The 18,476-nt window shown below is 40.0% G+C and overlaps 1 long non-coding RNA gene across 1 annotated transcript; it reads left to right on the top strand.

The window, feature by feature from the left end:
• The first annotated feature begins 1,302 nt into the window (after positions 1–1,302).
• LOC140543583 (uncharacterized) lies at positions 1,303–17,344 on the top strand. Its single transcript, XR_011978189.1, has 3 exons — positions 1,303–1,420; positions 11,506–11,656; positions 16,217–17,344. It is a non-coding gene; the product is annotated as an uncharacterized lncRNA (long non-coding RNA).
• The last annotated feature ends 1,132 nt before the right edge of the window (positions 17,345–18,476 follow it).

The following is an 18,476-nucleotide window of genomic DNA, read 5'->3' as shown; positions in this document are numbered from 1 at the left end:
GCTCACACTGAAGGAGTTTTCATAGCGCAGTCCTACCAAGAGCCTGTCCTACCTTAGCTGCAGCCTAGGCTTTGGGACACAGACACACACCTGAATAGTAGCTGTGTGTGGGTGTGTGTGTGTGTGTGTGTGAGAGAGAGAGAGAGAGAGAGATTTTTTTTTGGACAACTTGGTTCCACTGAGATGAAAACACACGTGTTCAATCAGCTGTGGTGGGAAGCATGTAGATGGTCAAAAGTATTGGGACACCTGCCTATTCTTTGTTTCTTCTTAAATCAATGGTATTAAAGAGTTTATCCTGCCTTTCTTGGAGCCTGAAGAAGGCTTTCTTATACATTTTGGAGCATTGCTGTGAGGATTTGATCACATTCAGCGACAAGAAAGTTAGTGAATTCTGGATATTGGATGATCACCAGCCCCAACTCCCCCCAAAAGTATTGGATGGAGCACCATCATTCCAGAGAGCACAGTTCCACTGCTCCTCAGCTCATAAGCATTGTTCATGTTTATTTGTTCCTGTGAGTCGTTTTCTATTGGCAGTACTTCTCTACAGGCACAGGACAGGCTGTGTGTATTCTGCCCATCTGTGTCACCAGTGGGTGCAACTTAAAGTTGCTGAGTGCATTCATTTAGAAGGGGTGTCCAAAACATTTGGACACATAGGTGACATAAATACCTGTTATGGCAGCAAGAAGGCAGGACTTGGAGAGCTGTTTAAAGCTATATGCAGAATGTGTGGCATCTGTCTCAAAAAGAGGACATGTCCAGAAACCAGAATTTATGGTAGCCCCAACAGTGATGAACCTATACGTTAGCATGCAGACTAGTCAAATACTAACATGCCAGTGAAGGGCCTAGTCTCTATTCCGGCTCTCCCACCAAAAATATATAGGTGTAGACTCACAACAGATACAATCTGTAGTAACTATGTGCTGCCATTGGATGGCACTAGAAGTGTGCACAGTGTGAGAGCGCTGATGAGAGTGCTGTTTACTCACTCTAATATGTCTTATGATTTCTAGATCACCCTTTCCTTATCTTCCCAGTGGTTTTTCCTTATCATATATTTTCCTTTCTGTAAGGTTCTGTATTTGTGGAGTCCACTACCAATCAGGGTGTTCCACTCTATCAAGCAGATGTAAAAAGCCTTTTGTTTCCCTGAGCAACATTTTATAACGCTCTTGGCAGAAGAAAACACAAAGCTTTTGTTTATGCACCGTTATTGAAACTGGCCTACAAATGGAATTATCAGTAGCATAACGCGAACTGTTTCTCTTTTGTTCCAGTTCAAAGAAGGCTGTGACCTCTGGCTGAGCATGGAAGGCCGCGGTTCGAGGGAGCGTGCAAGCAGCCCAGGAACCGAGAAGATTCAGGCCTTGGCTTTGAAGATTAGCATGACAGACCAAAGACAGCCATCGAGGTTGGTCCTTCCATTTGCGAATCAAAGCCGCAGTGATAGTGCGGTTAGTAACTGCCTGTGGGGTGGCTATCCGCAAGCTTATGTCTGTCTCCAGCATTTTGAGATTTATGCAGGTTTTGACGCCAGATATTGTCAAGGGAGGCAAATCGCAGACAAAAAGATATTAATCAGCTTTTTAAGTAAAGATTTTCTTAAATGTTGCAAGTCATGTTCATTGGTTAATGACTTGGTTTACTTCCTTCAAACACCTATGGACTGGCGGTGGGTTAGAAGTGTTATTACAAACTAATATTACTAAAGAATAGCCCCGCAAGTTTCTACAGAAGGGCTCGTTGTTCAAAATGAAAAATGTAAACCATTACTGTATCATCTGCTGTAAACATGTCTACTCGCTGCCAGTGAAACTGCAGTAGTTACAAGAGTGAGATTTTCCAGTTTAACCCCTTAACTAATTATTTAGTAACTACAGGGATCTCTGTACAAATTGGTGGGCCTATTCTTTGGTAATAGAAGTTAGTAATAACACTTACGGCCTATCAGCAGTCCACCGGGGTTAAAGGCTAGGAAATCCCTCTTCTAATGATGTATATTGACGGTGGGAGGTGCTTTTTTTTTAAAAGCCTTTAAAAGCAGATCACTGGCATTTATAAGAGTGGCTATACTGGTAGTCAGGATTTCCAAAGAACACTAAAGGATAAAAACACAAAAAGGATGCAAAATCGTGTGTTCGCTCAAACCAGTGCTGCTGAGGGAAGCAATCCTGAATATTACATAGCATGACAACATATTAAATGCTAGTTCTAGGCCGCAGTGCCCCTTTAAGATGAGTAGGAGGCAGTCTGCAGCCACAGAAAGGCCTATATAGTGTTTGAACTCCATAACAACACTATTGTTTTCCAACCTTTTGATGCTTGTTTTTGATAAATGTATGAATGTTATGAATAATTTTACACCAGGCATTCTATACATTGCCCTATCTAATTAGCAGCTAAAGCCTCTGGCCACACAGCTATGAAAACAAATGCAGTCATCAGTCTACCTCAGTCCTGAACTTACATTTGCACATTCTAGCAGGCAGCTGTAGCCCCCAAACCATAGCCCTCGGTCCAAACATCTGCTTCTCTGTTCAGCTTTGTAGCTGTGGTCCGTACTTTTGATGGAAATTTCAAGGAGAAAGAAGCATCGTATTAACATCTGAATCACTGCAAACAAAAATAACTGCATTTCTGCATTTTCCGTTCTGCACACACAACTCGGGGGAAGATGCCAGACACCCTTAACCCACAACAGTGTACTGAGTGATATACAGTTTTTATTACGTTTTCTGGTAGCCTTTGATTTACCATCAGAAAAATGCGCGATTGCGGTCACCCGTTCCCATGTTGTTTTCATTTGACATTTTTAAAGTCGTAGTTCTGTTTTGCAACGTCTATTTCTGGAGACAGCAGGGCATCGTTTTAGGATGCTTCTTGGCCTGCTACACTAGCTCTGACTTGAGTCACAATGGCCTTCTTTTACGAAACATGTAGACAAAACAAAGCAACAGCTCGTTCTCCTAACTCAAATATCCCACTTAGCCCATTACAAACAAATGAGCAAAGAGCCGTATAGACTCATTGTTTACCAAAAATCAATTACTCTTAAATAAATAAGCGTGCCTGCTGTCATTTGTTTCCCTTAATCTATTGCATGTTTTATTTTGGTATCCGACTTTTTCGTGTTTGACCTCGCGAAGCATCCACATGGATATTCATTTGTTTGCTGTAATTCAAACCACATTTGTTGCATCCATATAGTTGCTTCTAAGTAGACCCAGTATTCCCCACAGCGCTATAGATAGCAGTTTTGTTTTAAGGGCCGACAGATATTTGAACGGCGTGTGCAGAGAGTCGCGGGTGACGAAGATCCCTGATTTTCCCCCCTCAGCTCAGTATGAGTATGAATTTGGAATACCGAGCTTAGAGGAATTAAAGTATTATCTTTGTACAAATGACAGCTGATCAGAAACAGGGCCATTTACCATTTGTAACCAATGGAGGGGGCTAAAACAACACCTCCGCGATAAAAAACCTTCAAGGAATAACAGATTGACTTGGCCGTACATGTGTTTTTTAGAAGTAGGCTTGGCCCTCTGGGAGCATTTCACATAGCTCACATGTATACATCCTTTTCACTCCTGCAAACACACTTCTAGATTATAATGTAGGGCCTCACCCGTACGACATTGAACAATTCGTTTGCAAGGGAAGGAAAACTGAATCCCCTCAGTGAAAAGAGGTTGTTTAATGCTGGTAGCCTACTTGGGCGTAATTGCTAACATAACTGACCTCAAATTCCTCCACGACCCAGACATGAATGAAACGACACACCGTTCCCTGCCATATTAAATTAAGACAGGTCTGAGTGTGTGGTGAAGTTTCCAAGGAGAGCTCTAATACAATTGTGTAGAGTACATATGAGAAGGAGTGTAATACGTTAAGTGTTCATCAGAGAAGGCAGCAGCATACAGTACTGAATCTCAGACAATATAACGATATAATCCCTGATTTCTGAGTTACGTTTAATGTTTTTGAAGTTCAGAGGTTTAGATGTGAGGTTCTTTATATGTGTGAAAATCCTAAAACGAAACAGATGGAACTAAAGATGTGCATTTGTTGCAAGTTGTAAGAAGATTCTTTAGGACATTTGTTCCCTAATTTGAACATTTACAAGTTCCCACACACTACCTAGGACTCCCTGCCATGGATGGCTGTGGCACCACCAAGGATCTCCCAATTATAGGCTGAATGCTTAGACTGTAGCGCCACTCAAAGGCAAATGAGTTTTTTTTAACAGAATAGAATGGCACAGTAATTTAGCATTTTTGTTATGCAGTTTAGTTTCTCTGGCTCTTATACTGAATACATAAGAAACCTCTAATCTTTATATTTCACCAAAGGAAAGTGTAGACATGCATGTTATGGTTTGGTTGAGTTTCTTATCTGTTTGGTCCAAAACAAGACCTGCTGGCTAAAAGCTACAACACACCAGAGGACGGCCCAAAGTAGCAGAAAGTATACGAAGTGTGAGACGTTTTCTTTATTGTATTAAAATGCTGAAATGAACAAGTTCATATGCTTTTCCTATTTGAAAATGCTAATGATTTTGTTCTCAATACATGACTGTTAAAACTAACACCTGACATCTAAAATTGATGCAGTTGAGTGATCAATTTCGGACTGAGCTGCCACGATGCATTTTTAAACCCTTTCTTAAATCCCATTGTGTTGTGTTCCTGTTCTTGGCGAACATGAACATTTTGCCATTGTTTGGGTCGAGCTGCAGGGCGTGACATCATGACGTGTAACTGGAAGTCTCTCTTTCTCTCAGCACAGGACATCTCGGCCTCCTTACTGGCAACTAGAAAAGCCGCCCCTCTGAGTGAGACCTGCCGTAATGGCTTTTGTTTCCATGTCCGCGCTACAGCATGTCAGGGCTATTTCTGGCCTATAGCCGTCCTCCGTGGGGGCTCGACACGTTTGGACGGAGGAGGAGGAGGGGAGGGGGAGAGCAGGCCCTGCCAGCATGAGAACGCCTGATAAAATGCCTGGAGGAAGTCAGCGTTGTTTATCTGCGCCCTGGCATGGCCACTCTGGCCGTTGAAATATGTAGCATGGCAAATAGCCGCAAATAGTTCTGCGAGTTCTGCGGCGCGCTATCTTCACCGGCTCCTTTTAAATACAAGCGCAGGGCCCTGGAACATTGGTGGTTTCAAGCGCTCTGGGCCATGACTGGACAATTTTCATACTTTCACGCTTTGGTGAATGGCCAAGACCAACAAGCTGGAGCAGGGCTCACTCCGAAACAGGATATTGGGTTAGAAATGGCCGTCTTGGGACCGTCAATATGACACAAATAACAGATTTATTTTACACATTCGCTGATCTAATGGAAGCTCTTGCCGATTTCACACACATAAAACCTTTTGCTGATTCTTGTGGTGCTTGAATAGGTCTGAGGGTTTCTCGCTTACGGCTGTGCTGAAAGCAAGCGCTGCGGTGTAGAAGTTGAAGCTGTCGTAGGCTATTTGGGAAATTCCAGTGAATGGCCTGCGCTTGTACTCATTGATAGAAAAATATGAAATTAATTTTGCCACCAAGACTAAAAATGAACATAAAACGAGCCCGAATGGCTTAATAGGGTGAAGTCAGTGCTCCACCTGGGCCAGTCAAGTCTGAAACATTGCTCGCTGATAACTCGGTTTGACTTTGAGACATGATGTAACGCCCTGCGATAACATACAAGACCCTGGTCTGCTGGACAGAGCTGGAGATCCAAGCAAGAGGTATTAGCGTCACAGCCCAGGGGTCCAACACTGGCAGGTACTGGGATTGTAGGATTAGATTCTTCTTTCAAATTCTCTCGGCAGTATGTCAATGGAGGCGCGGTGAAGACTTTATTTGATTCTAAACGAGCGGCAGTCTTGTGTGAACGAATGCCCATTTTGTGCCAACTGGCTGTGAGGAAATATTTTACAAGACGTTGGCACTTACAGTACATGAACGTATTTTTCTTGGCGAATAAACGCCCTTTACTTTCAACCTGTGCCCATCTTCAATATGTTAATCAGTTTCATTTCCTTCAATAGACCATGCTGGAGGCCAGTAGGGCTAAAGCGTGCAGTTTGTCTCTGCAGTATCCATACAGGCATAAACGTTCTACAGAGCAGTTAGTGGAGCTTGATCATCATTATTGCACCATTTATCCAAACCATCAATGGCAGTTCTAGCTTGTATGGCGCCCAGGGCGATCCCCCTTGTTAGTTCCTGTCATGCTGTCATGCATGCTGTCATTTTTATGAAGATGTTTGGAAGGACTGGTGACTGATTTTACTAATTGTATTAGTTCTGTACAAAGTTAGAGATTTGCACATTTGATGGAATTCCTGCTTCCTCATTCCTTTTGGGCTATATGGGGAGAGACTATTTATTGGAAAATGATGTCAAGGTGTTCAGTGGCTCGTACTGTCCCTCGCTTATATGAACAAATGTCGTCAGCTCCAGCTCGTTCCGCTGTCTGATGCTTAGCACCGAGAGTCACAATTGAGCTTATGTAGGGAGCTACGATATTTAATATAAAGGTACGAGTGCGTTGTGGGACATTATAGTGCCTTTAAATCACGATCAAAGTCCACCTTACGATTTAGACTCTGAAAGAAAAATGTCTGATCTATTCTTTAGAGGGCTAAAATGTAAATAGGGAGTCATTTTGGTCACAGCCATGGATCGTCAGGGGACAGAAATAAATATGCAAAATATGCAAGATCTAATTTAAAAAAAAAAAAATTGACAACTAAACTGAAAAAAAAAAAAAAAAGAATGTAGTCAAATAAAGGGACAGAGACAACAGAAACAAGAGGGGCAGGGATAGATACCTGAATGCAATCAGGAAAGGGAGGAAATCACACAAACTGAAATCAGCACCCACTTCAATAAGGTCAACTATCCCACACAGTGACTTAATCCGATTGATGGCATGATGTGCACATTTCTCTGCTTTGATATTATTATTATTATTATTATTATTATTATTATTATCATATTATTTATATTATTAATATTATTTATTAATAATATAAAGCAAACCATGCTAACATATGTTCTCACAAACAAACCATTTGAGCTACATTACATTCTTTGGATAAACCATGCATTGATTGCAACAAAAAATTGTTCACAATGTGAAAAACCCCGCCGAGAAAACACAGTTACTTGGTTTGAAAAATGGCTGCGCATGTTGGCCCTGAAGTAAAGCTGGAAATGTATAAACGAATTCCACAAAAAACAATACACGATCGAACCTGGCCAGTATCAAATGAAGAAATGATTGTATGGTTTTCTTGATTGTATGGAGAAGCGGAGGGAATGCTGAGTTTCATATATATGAGAGAGGCCTTTATGTAGAATCTCAGCTGGACCAGGTCTCAGCCCCGACAAGGGGCCCGGTGGGTTTCAACTTGCCGTGACACCTTACCTGTAATATATGAGTGTAATTGACGTCCACATTACCTAAGCCATGGAGTGGACTTGCAACAACGGGGCTGATGTTTTCACTCCCTGAACTCCCTATAACAGCCATGTAATCAGGCCCAATTAGAGCTCAATTAAAGGGAGGAATTTGCTCATGAGGTCACCATGGAGAATGTTCCTGGACCCATCCCAGTTTTAAAGTTTTATAAATCAATTTTGGATCTATAACAAAGATCTCCGCTTGGACTGGGTGCAAGGCTCAGAAGCTTTCCTCAGACTATCTCGAGAGGTAAAAACCAGGGCCAGTTCGAGGTGAAGCATGGTGTGCATGTGCAGGCTGTCTCTACGGTACCGAACCTATCTGGAAAGATGACTAGATGGGATTCAGCAGGGGAGAACTCACAAGAGTCTTGAAGAAATAGCTTAACCAAACCTGCTAATGTGGGTAATATTTGAGTTGAAGCTGGTAGCCAGCAATTAGCATGATAGGTTCATATTTGCCCAGTGTTAATTAGTGGTTGTTGGCAGATTGTTAGGAGTAATTATGTGATAAATGTGGGCAACAGTAGTCAAGCAGCTGTGATAAACATTACAGTAGTTCAGATTTGATTTTCATATTGCATGTTGGTTGCCAAAGCCCTTTAGCACATTTTGTGCTACAGACAATAATTCATTTATTCTCCAGTCTGTGCCTGTCACTTTGCACTTCTTATTGGGTGCAATGAGACAGCAATGAGACTTCCTGTAAAATCAACACAATTCATCACGAGGAGCTCCGCTAGATTAGTGCGCGCAGGCCTTTAGGAGAGACTCTGACAAAATGACAAATTGCATCCCAACCACAGTGTTTGGAAAATTTGACCGTGGTTAGCTGAACGAGCATAAGTAAGTAGACGTAGACGTTTTTCTTAAAAAAAAAAAGGAATCACAGAAGACACCCTTGCGGTCACGCATGTGTTTCAAAATAGGCACTTAAAATAAATTAATGATTTTAACCCCTTTAAACTCTGTCAGGTGAAAAAAAACAGAGCATCTTCTCAACATATTTAAACATATATATATTTTCTTCCTTCATTTTAGAAATTTTGAGAGATGGAGGTATTATAACTATATAATATATAATGTTTATGTGAGCACAATGTAAGGACACCCTATGCCTGTTCTTCTATTCCTCCATGCAGAATTCTTTCAGCTGTGTGATGTATTACATTTTACAAGTGTGTGTGTGTGTGTGTGTGTGTGTGTGTTTGTTTTGTTTTATTGTTTTTTTTTTGTCTTATTTTAAATATATTACCTGCATCTTTTGGTATTACTCAAATGAATATCAAATGTCCAGAAATACTGAGCATGTGTCCCTACTTTCACATTAACCATAGTTCATTATTTCTATCTGACCAGTTATTCTAATGCTGTTGTGTGTCCAGTGTCGACCAGAGGAGATTGCGTTCCCTTTTTGAGTCTTAGTTCTTCTTAAGGTCCTGATCTGAGGGAGTTTTTCCTGCCACTGTCACCATTGGCTGCTCATAAGAGGCTCAGACCCGGATCTATGTAAAGCTGCTTTTAGGGTTGGGTAGTATCCACTTTCTTCATGCCGTCATGGTGTCAAAATATTACCATGATATAGGGAATTACTGCAAGCTTGCAAGCTGTGCAAGTAGCGCAGAGGGTGGGTACATTTACATGGCTTCCGTACAGCCTGATCTTGCTGTATTTGTAAACCGAAAAACAATATAAAGGGGGAAAAAAATAATCATTTGGTAAATGTTAAAAAGCTCTGAGAGAAGCTGGTTATCATCAGTTTAGTTCATAGGATAACAGTCAGCTCATCATAGAACACTTGAGATTCTGGCTGACAGCAACCACACTTATAAACTTTTAGCGTGACTCAGAACAAGTGGTGTTGAAAGGACAGAAAGCTGAATTTATTTATTTATTTATTTATTTTCTGTGGTGTTGCTTGCGTAGCCCACTCGCTAAGCTAGTCTTTACTTCCACTTTCCATCTGCAGAGAGTATCAGACAGTGCAGCTGCTCTTGACTAACTGTCACAAGTGATAAAAATGACTCTTTGGTGTTAAGAGTAACATAAAGGTTAAACAAGACTGCTGTGTTTGGACTCGTGTACGGCTATCTAGGTTTAAAGTTTGCCTGCAGGCTAAACACCACAGCACAGGCCTTGTTCCAGCTAACTGTGGCTTAAATCACACTCGTTTAGAGAATGAAGGCTCTCATCACACTGAATTGGCCAAGTGAATGATCATGCAAGTGTTTTTCAGATGTTTTCGTTCAGAATTGCTAACTGTCCTTTTTAATCGAACTCAGCATGTCGCTAAACTCACAACGGTGGGCTTTTTTTTCAGTGTTTTCAGTGCATGACCTCACCCCCGTTATGTGGCTTACTTAAATGCACATAAATGAATGAACAATTCTGGCCCCTTGTGATGTGATGACACTTCATGATCATTTTTAAATATCGAGTATATGTATACTGTCATCATTTTTAGATATCATTTTTATATGTAGCATTATACTGCCTAAGCCTAGCTGCTTTTTGACAGCATCTGTTGGGGAAGGTGTCAAGTCAAGTCAAATTTATTTGTATAGAGCTTTTTACAACTGTTGTTTTCACAAAGCAGCTTTACACAATCGATAAAATAATAAAAAAAAATCAATAACATAAAAAGATGAAAAATCTAAGACCCCCAGTGAGCAAGCCAACAGCGACAGTGGCAAGGAAAAACTCCCTCAGAGCTGGAGGGAGAAACCTTGGAAGGAAGCAAGACTCACAAGGGGGGCCGATCTATCCTCCTTTGGTCAGAACTATTCATAAATTATTGATAAGTTACCAAGCCATCTATACTGTTCAGGTGTGCAACATATTCACAATCATAATATCAAAATAATGGTGTAGTATAACTTAGTATAATCATGGCATTGATTGTAAGAGTAATGAGAGTAATGATGGTTAATAGTGGCATATTAATAGTGGCAGATGACCATAACGGCCTAATTAAAAAGAGAGCCAGAAGGTAACACAGACACAGGAGACGACAGCTCCAGCATCTCCGTTTACTACAATCCCCTGTGTCTGTGAACCCCTTACAACCTTTATCCAAGGGAAACATTAATTACTAAAAGCTAAACTAAACAGATGAGTTTTCAGCCTAGATTTAAAGATTGAGACTAGATTTAAAGATTGTGTCTGAGTCCCGAACATTATCTGGAAGGTTATTGCAGAGTTGGGGAGCTTTATAAGAAAAGGCTCTTCCCACCGCTGAAGTTTTCGGAATTTTGGGAACTACTAAAAAGCCAGCACCTGAAGATCTAAGTGTTCTTGATGGTTCATATTATGTAACCTTGCAGGTACTGAGGAGCGAGGCCATGTAGAGCTTTGTATGTTAAAATCCCTAAAAGCGCTTTATAATATATATTTTTTTTATCGAACTGAAGATGTGCTGAAATAATGTGTCTTGTAAATGATCAAAAATGATAATTTGGCCTCAAGGTAGAAATGCGTAGTTTTGCTCTGTAATATCAATATTAATTACATAGCAATATTACACAGTAATATGCAGTAATTTAGTAAAAGCCAGAGATCTGGGGGTCATTTTGTCAAAGCTATTACAGCTCAAAAAATCGAAACCTCCTAGTAACAAAATAAGGTGTCAAACACATTAAACCTAAAGACTTTAAGCAGAACATCATTCACGTCCTATGAAGCAGAAATGATTCATGCCCCTTTCAAATCGCGTGTCACCATCCACACCACTGTATGACAACACTGCACTGTGGTCCTGGAGGATCGCTAGATGGTGAGATACCAACGGTTTCAAGCTGGTCCGTGTCCTTTACCCTCCAGTTTCTCAGCAACTTGGGTAAAGTAAATTTGGGGCGAGTGTATATGCCTGCAGGCGTATACTGTTTATTTAAAGTCCTCTGGCTCTGAGTTATGGCTCTTAATGATTACTCAGATGCCCCGTTGCAGGGCTATTGTAGCACTGGTGCCTCTAAACAGGCTCGCTCTTGTTTATTTGAATTTTCCATTTTATATTGCCACGTGTCATTTGCTTGTTTACAGTTTATGCCTGGTGATTGATCGTTTCCTTCACCCTCTCCGCTGCTGAGGGCATGCTCCACGCAGGCTCACTCACGGCGGGTGTTGCTGTGAAAAGGAGGACAGGAGAAGATACTGAAGCATCAGCGAGGAATTCCCTCACCTTATAGCAGAGGTGCAATTGTCTATAGTTTCCCTTCAGGACGTTTTCACACTCAAGTTAATGGATGGAATCGACTTAAATATGATGAATAAAACGAATGGTCTTCTTTTCTCTCTGGAATCACCTGTAGATAATGGACCCGTTTGACATGCGCAGCATGTTCACTTTCACTCAAGTTTGGATGCCCATAAACATACACTCTTATAGGTGCCAAAAAGGATTCTTTGGAGTGGTGCCATAGAAGAACCACTTTTGGTCCTGAAGAACCATTCAATTGAGCTTTTTTAAAACCACTATTCATTGAGAAGTTCTTTAGGGACAGAGAAGTGGTTCTTCTGTGACATTGCCTCAAAGAGCCCTTTTTAGCACTTTTGTTTTTGAGAAAGTGTTTAACCCCTTAAACAGCCTAGGCCCTGCCGGTGGGCCGAACGTGTTATTACAGACTCCTATTACCAGTTTGTACAGAAGTCCCTTTTAGTTACTGAATAATGCAGTACTGTAATTACAGTAATACTTACTGTAATAAGCCTTTTTGCATTAAGAGGTTAATATTAGCACTTATTTCCGGATGATGCCAGCGCCAGGGGTTACAATTAGTATGTGACTAAATTAGAGATGTTCATATTTTTAGGTATTTCTCTCAAGTTGGTTTGATGGGCATTTCACAGCTCTGCAAACCTCTCTCTTCTAGGAGAGAGGGAAAGCACAATTCTTAAATGGAGTTCATTTTTGTAACATTACTTTGGGAAATTTGGGGAAATAAACTGGTGAACGCAAGCAATTTTACAAAATTCCTCATTTTCGTTTAAAAAGGCCACCATGTCTACGTTAATTTTTTTTATCTGAAAGATCAGACCACTGACCAGAAATACTGCAGGTCTATTACAGTCTTCACTACAAATCACCAATAAGAATTTCACGTTGTGTTCCATTTAGAAACTTCATGAAACATTTTTTTAAAGTCATCATTAATAATCTTTTAGAGAACTTCAGATTCAGCCGTGCGTGTAAGGAATACAATGCAGCATTCTGTTCCTCCAGGTTTGCTGCTTCATGATAATATCAGACACAACTCTCACCAAATTTATTACAGTACATTCCTCCAAATAGTGAGTTAAAAGACAAACTGAAGAATGTAAACACCTCTTGTTCTGCAGGCCCACAGGAAAAAAAGAAAAGTTTTTAAAAGAAAGACTTGGCAAGATCACGGGTTGTCAAGCAGAGTGTTTTTGGAATGCTATTTATTATTGTTCTGTATTGTCTAGTTTGACTGTGAAAGTACAGTAGTTAAGACCTCGGAACAGTTTGGAGACAAATGGCAAATAGTCTTTTGTAAGCAGCGCGCCCCGGCCCGCGTAAAGATGACCCTCTAGATTTAGAACAACAGCTCTGTGTTTATGTTGGCACGCCAAGAATACACTTCATATTCTGTTGACATATTAAAGTCACAACTACATGATGTTTAGACACCCCAGAGAAAGCTGAAAGCAAAGCCTCTCTTTTATTCGGCACTGTTTGTCATAAGCCTTTTAAAACGCTCCATATCGCGCACGGCTGCGCTCGCATGTCCAGACCTATCATAAGTCGTGAGGGGATTGTGTTTTGTTCTGATGAAGAAAAAACACTAGCAAGATACAGCTCCAGAGTGTTTAACGCTTATTTTAACGGAACGGCAAAGAGTCCAGCATCTTTTTTCAACTGTACTGCTTTTTCCCAAGGAGCTTTGTTGGTAATATTAATGAAATGGTGTTCATGTAGCTTGTGATTGTGCAAAAACACTGTTTTACATGTGTTTGAAGCAGAAATGGAACTTGAGATACAAAAGGAAGAATTCAGGCTACGGGTACAGTAGGGTCTAAAAGTCTAGTGTCTGGAGGTCGCTTGTGAAAGCTTATGTTTTACGTTTCCTTTTAATGTGATCTGACCTGACCTGTGTTTTTAAAAATGTGAACAAAATTAAATCTCTACCTTGAAATTGTGGGAAAGCTTGAGATTTTAAGCTGTCTGTCTTGAAATTCATGTTATTGTTAACTATTAGGTTTATTTCTATCACATGAAGATTTTGAACATTTAAATTTGATGGTTTTGCTTGTATTTGGGGTAAGGTATCTACAGTAGTCAGCAAAACGTTTTTACACTCCTGGTCAAAATATTTTTTACTGGGAACAGTGAAGTGAGTATGAATATATTTTTTGTTTGTTTGTTTTTTACAGTTTTGGGAAATAACAAAAAAGGAAAGGGCCTGAAGCTAACTATGGGCACTCTGTATGATTAGTATACTTGGTCACAAGCCTTTCGGCAAGTTTCACAGTTTGTTTGGGGGATTTCTGCCCGTTCTTCCTTGAAAAAGGGTTCTAGTTCATTGAGAATCTTGGGGAAGAGCGATGGCAGCAGCTACCTGCTTTGCTATCTTCTTACTGTTCTCTCCTGGTCTGTGGGCATCATGTCTTAAAATTGGATTGCGAGGCAGCTGCTTCGATGAGATCATGGCTGATGATTGATTGATTGATTGATTGATTGTTGAGACAAGGTTTAAGGACTCAATCTATGTATAAAGCTTTGACTTTTGCATCACCTGCCTATTTTTAACAATGAGCCATAGCCCTAACAAGCTCTGATCTGAGAGCCTTGGAGCTGAAATATTTTGCTTTGCATATTTAACTTTTGCATGCCACACCTTTTCTTTTTGTACCTTATTGTAGTTGTACTCATTTCACCTAAGAGTTGTAGATCAGATCATCTACTTCACTAATCACAAAAACAGAACATATGAGTGGGGGTATCCAAACTTTTGCATGCCACTGTACATTTATATTGCATTTAACACCTGTAGCATCACCTTAAAGTAATCCCACATTCATTTGGTGCAATTTTTTTCTTACCTGCAGCAAGTGGTTCGTTTGGTGTACGTCAGTAGGAGAGGTCGCTTGTCTAATGCATGTGTAGGCAAGTGGATGTGGTAGAGGCTTCAAAAAAGAACCATATTTCATGAACAGCCCTGCATATATTAGTATGCATTATTTTTTTTAATGCAAAACAAGAAAACGTTATTTAATAAACTTGTTTAACTGTTCACAACTGAGAAGGATACAGGAGTGACAACACACCTGATGTGTTAAACATTTGTCAGTTAAACATCCTGATAATTGTACACAATTTCAAAACGTTTCCAAAAAAACTGTTCGCTAAACTTTGGAGTTTACCACAGGTTTCACAATGCTTCACCAGTGGTTTATGGCAAGTTTTACCAAAAATGTCCCACTTTTTATGTCCCAGGTTAGCACTGTTAGCAATACCAGTTGATTTAAAACGCAGTACTGTGTGTGTGTGTATAGGACTGATTTAATTAGACACAAATACACAGAAGTGCTGACAAACTGTGTTATACTACTGCTTTTGTTACTGTTCATGGACGGTGTGGCCATTTTGGAGTTTGAACTTTGGGTTTGTGAGGCTCTCTCGACTTTCTGAGTAGTAAATTCGACTTGAAGTTCAACTTCAAATGGAATGCAGCAATAGTTGCCACCTTTTGTCTTGCACATATGGTATAGAGCTCGTAAGGTGAGGAGTGTATCAAACGTTCTGGTACACATCTTGAACCACAGGATGTAGCTGGATCCACACAATAGCTAAAATCACCAGAATGTCAACAGCGTATTCAACAGTTCATCTGACATTGATCACAGATTCATAACCCAGCGTTTTATCTTGTGTCCAAGACTTGAAGACATTATTTCTTCCCAGTCAAGGTATTTGTTCCTCTTGCATGAAATGAATTTACCATCATAATACTACTAAGCACATTTCCAAGATATGAGATTGACATTATACGTTCCTGCACCATCATTTCAGAACAATGTTACCAAGAAAGGTGGTGGTCTACGAGAGGAAATTTAATATTCTGAAGTTATTTTAACTGTTAGGCCCATTTGGAGCATTTGGAATCCATTGATCAGCCCTTTAGGAGGAAAACAAGTCATTATGCTGGAAGATGTACATTGGAAACAGACATCACAAGCTCGCACAAACAGTTCCTACCATCGATGTTCCTCCGTCAGATATTCATCGTAGAGATAGTGGGCGACTGGGGCAAGTCGGCTGTTTCTCTTGTCTGCGTTTTCATCAGAAGCAGCAAGTGCTAGATGCTTGGCATCTGTGGTTAATTCCAGAGGACAGCACTGTGAAGGTCTCCCGCTGTTCTTCATCCCAGCAGAAAATGTTCTTGTGATATCTTAAAACAGCATGCTGCACAATAACTGTGGCATACTCCACCAGCCTGGATTGTTGGTTTTGACCCTAGGGTTAGATCCAGTTAGTCCCCAGAAAACATCACGTTCAGCTGCTCTACAAACTTCTGAGAAGTGACGGATTTACATGCGGGAATGGGGTTCAATCAGCAGATTCATGTCTGATAAAAACACTGTTCTATTTTTACACTCTTTTTACATTCGCTAAGAGAGAAGATGTTAAGAATCTTTTTTTTAATAATTTATTTGTAATTTTACCCTGTTTTTACCCAATTTGGAAAGAGATTGACCTAATCCCCTTTTATGTGAACTCCCCTATCATTAGCAATGCCCCCAACACTAGGAGGGTGAAGACTAATACATGCTTCCTTTGACACTTGAAGCCAGCCACTGCCTCTTCTTCAACTGCCCCTGATGCAGCATTGCTAGACAGCCAGAGAGCTTGCAGGAAAGTACGGCTTCCCAGCACCAATACAACAGCTAACAGATGCCTGTGCTAACCAACATCACATTAGGATGACGTGGGGAAGAAGTGCCATCAACCCACGGCCAATTGAAAATGGAGATACGTTTTTCATTGGACAGCATATATATGTATGTATGTATGCATGTTGCCAGTAGGTAATGTAAAGCAATGTATTGCTCTTATTACAAAATGTTGTATTTCCAAAATAGTAATTTATGCCTACCCAATAGCTAGGACCTCTTCATATGATTCTACCAGTGCTGGGAAGATGAAGTTTCCTCCAAGGTACGTGAAACCAGCCATCTGCTTCTTTTCGAACGTCTGCTAATGCAACATCGTTGGACAGCTCAAAGTGCTTGTAGGAGAACACTAACTGCCAGTTCTGTAAAATCAACTACAGACCACCGTGTTGGCCAGTATTGCGACTGCTGACAGAAGAGGAAGAACCATCCTACCCACCTAGACATAAAATTTAAGCATTGCTTCCATCACTTCATTGCAATCAAACCATTATAGGAAGTTACAATTCAAGTTTTACATGGGGGACTATGCTGAAAGTCTTTATTTGTACCTAAATTAAGAATTTATTATTACTTCATTCATGGCATTTAGTTAACACTGTTTGGACACGGTGTTTGTACACTTTGGATGAAAATTCAAAGTTTATTGAACTGGACTCAAGTGTGCTTTTTATGAGCAGAACAATCTAAACAAGGCCAGCTTTAAGAGAATAGGAGCAGTGTTTCCCAGAATTCATGGCATTTGTTGATTTATTAGCTGTTGTTTTAATGTTATATATAGGTTATGTTCTGTGGAAGATTGGATGTAGTTTGCATGTTTCATTCTTTCATGTTTTTATTCTACTATGTTTGTAATAAAGCAACTTGAAAGCTGGGTTACGAGTATGTAACTCTTAAAACCCTCATTGATGCTCTTCTCTTACATGTGAACTGAGATCATTGTGAAAGTTCATATCATGTGTGCTAATAAATGTGAACAATCAAATTTGATGATGAACCTTTTGCACTTTGTATTTTGTACATATTTCTAGTTACATATTTAGAAATTACAAATACCAGAAAAAATGACTTTCCAAATGTTCCTCAAATGGTTGAGTAAACTGAACTTATCAGGGTGTACATTGTACTGAATAAGAAACAGTTGATTTTAAATAATAATCACTGGGATTCTGTTTGTTTTGTGTACTTCTGCCAGTCTAACTTGGATGCTTTTCAGAGGCCCCAGCAAATTGTTTATTTAATTGAAAACTCCAATAATGGAAATGGAACAGATTGAATTAAATAAAATAGTTTTTACTAGTAAATAAAATAGTTTTTACTAGTAGTTTTACTAATTACATAACAATCGGAAATAACATTTTATTTCATATTAAGGCTAAAGAAGGAAAATGTACAACTAACTTAATTTAATGTAAAAAAAATAAACAGAAAATTAAGACAAACAGGCAGTAATTTAACAGAAAACAACTGAAACCACTGAGGGAAGGGAAACTTTCTATACTCTTTATAACTAAATGAATTTAAACATAGGAGTTTACAGTGCAGTGTGCTGGTCAAGTCATTATAACATGTTCACACAATGTCAAGGACAGCTGTTTGGTGGAAATGGTGTAATAAGGGATGTGGTTTTGATATGACGGCGACAGAATAGTCTAAGGAACAAAGGCCTGTAGACATCATTGCTTTATTTCTTCTTCTACTGGCATGGGCAATTTTCTTGTCCACTCTCGTAGTGTAAGTGGTATGTAGAGTGCTGTAGAGTTGGAGACATTTTGATAGGGCTATCAGGAAACACAATAAAGACCGCGTCTGGCTCCCCTCCTATTGTGACCTATATTAATGGCAGTATGTTTCCAGTTTATTGCGGTGTAATGTAGCTGGGAACGAATCATCTCGCTTATTGTTGCTGTTACAGTTCATGCTGAGATGAGTGCGACTCCCCAGCAGTCTCTCTTGGCATTGGATGACACACCGCTCAGTGCAGCGCTCAGTCAAAAAGGCAAAAACTGACATCATGGCTGGTGCACTGTCCAAATATAGTACATGAGCACAACGTTCTGCCTAAGTTTAGCGTGTGATGTCATCATTACCGCATTTTA

This window comes from Salminus brasiliensis, chromosome 22 (assembly GCF_030463535.1).
Source record: "Salminus brasiliensis chromosome 22, fSalBra1.hap2, whole genome shotgun sequence".
In the NCBI taxonomy this organism is placed as follows: Eukaryota; Metazoa; Chordata; class Actinopteri; order Characiformes; family Bryconidae; genus Salminus; species Salminus brasiliensis.
Note: the sequence above shows the minus strand (reverse complement) of the source record. Positions and strands in the feature narration are given on the sequence as shown.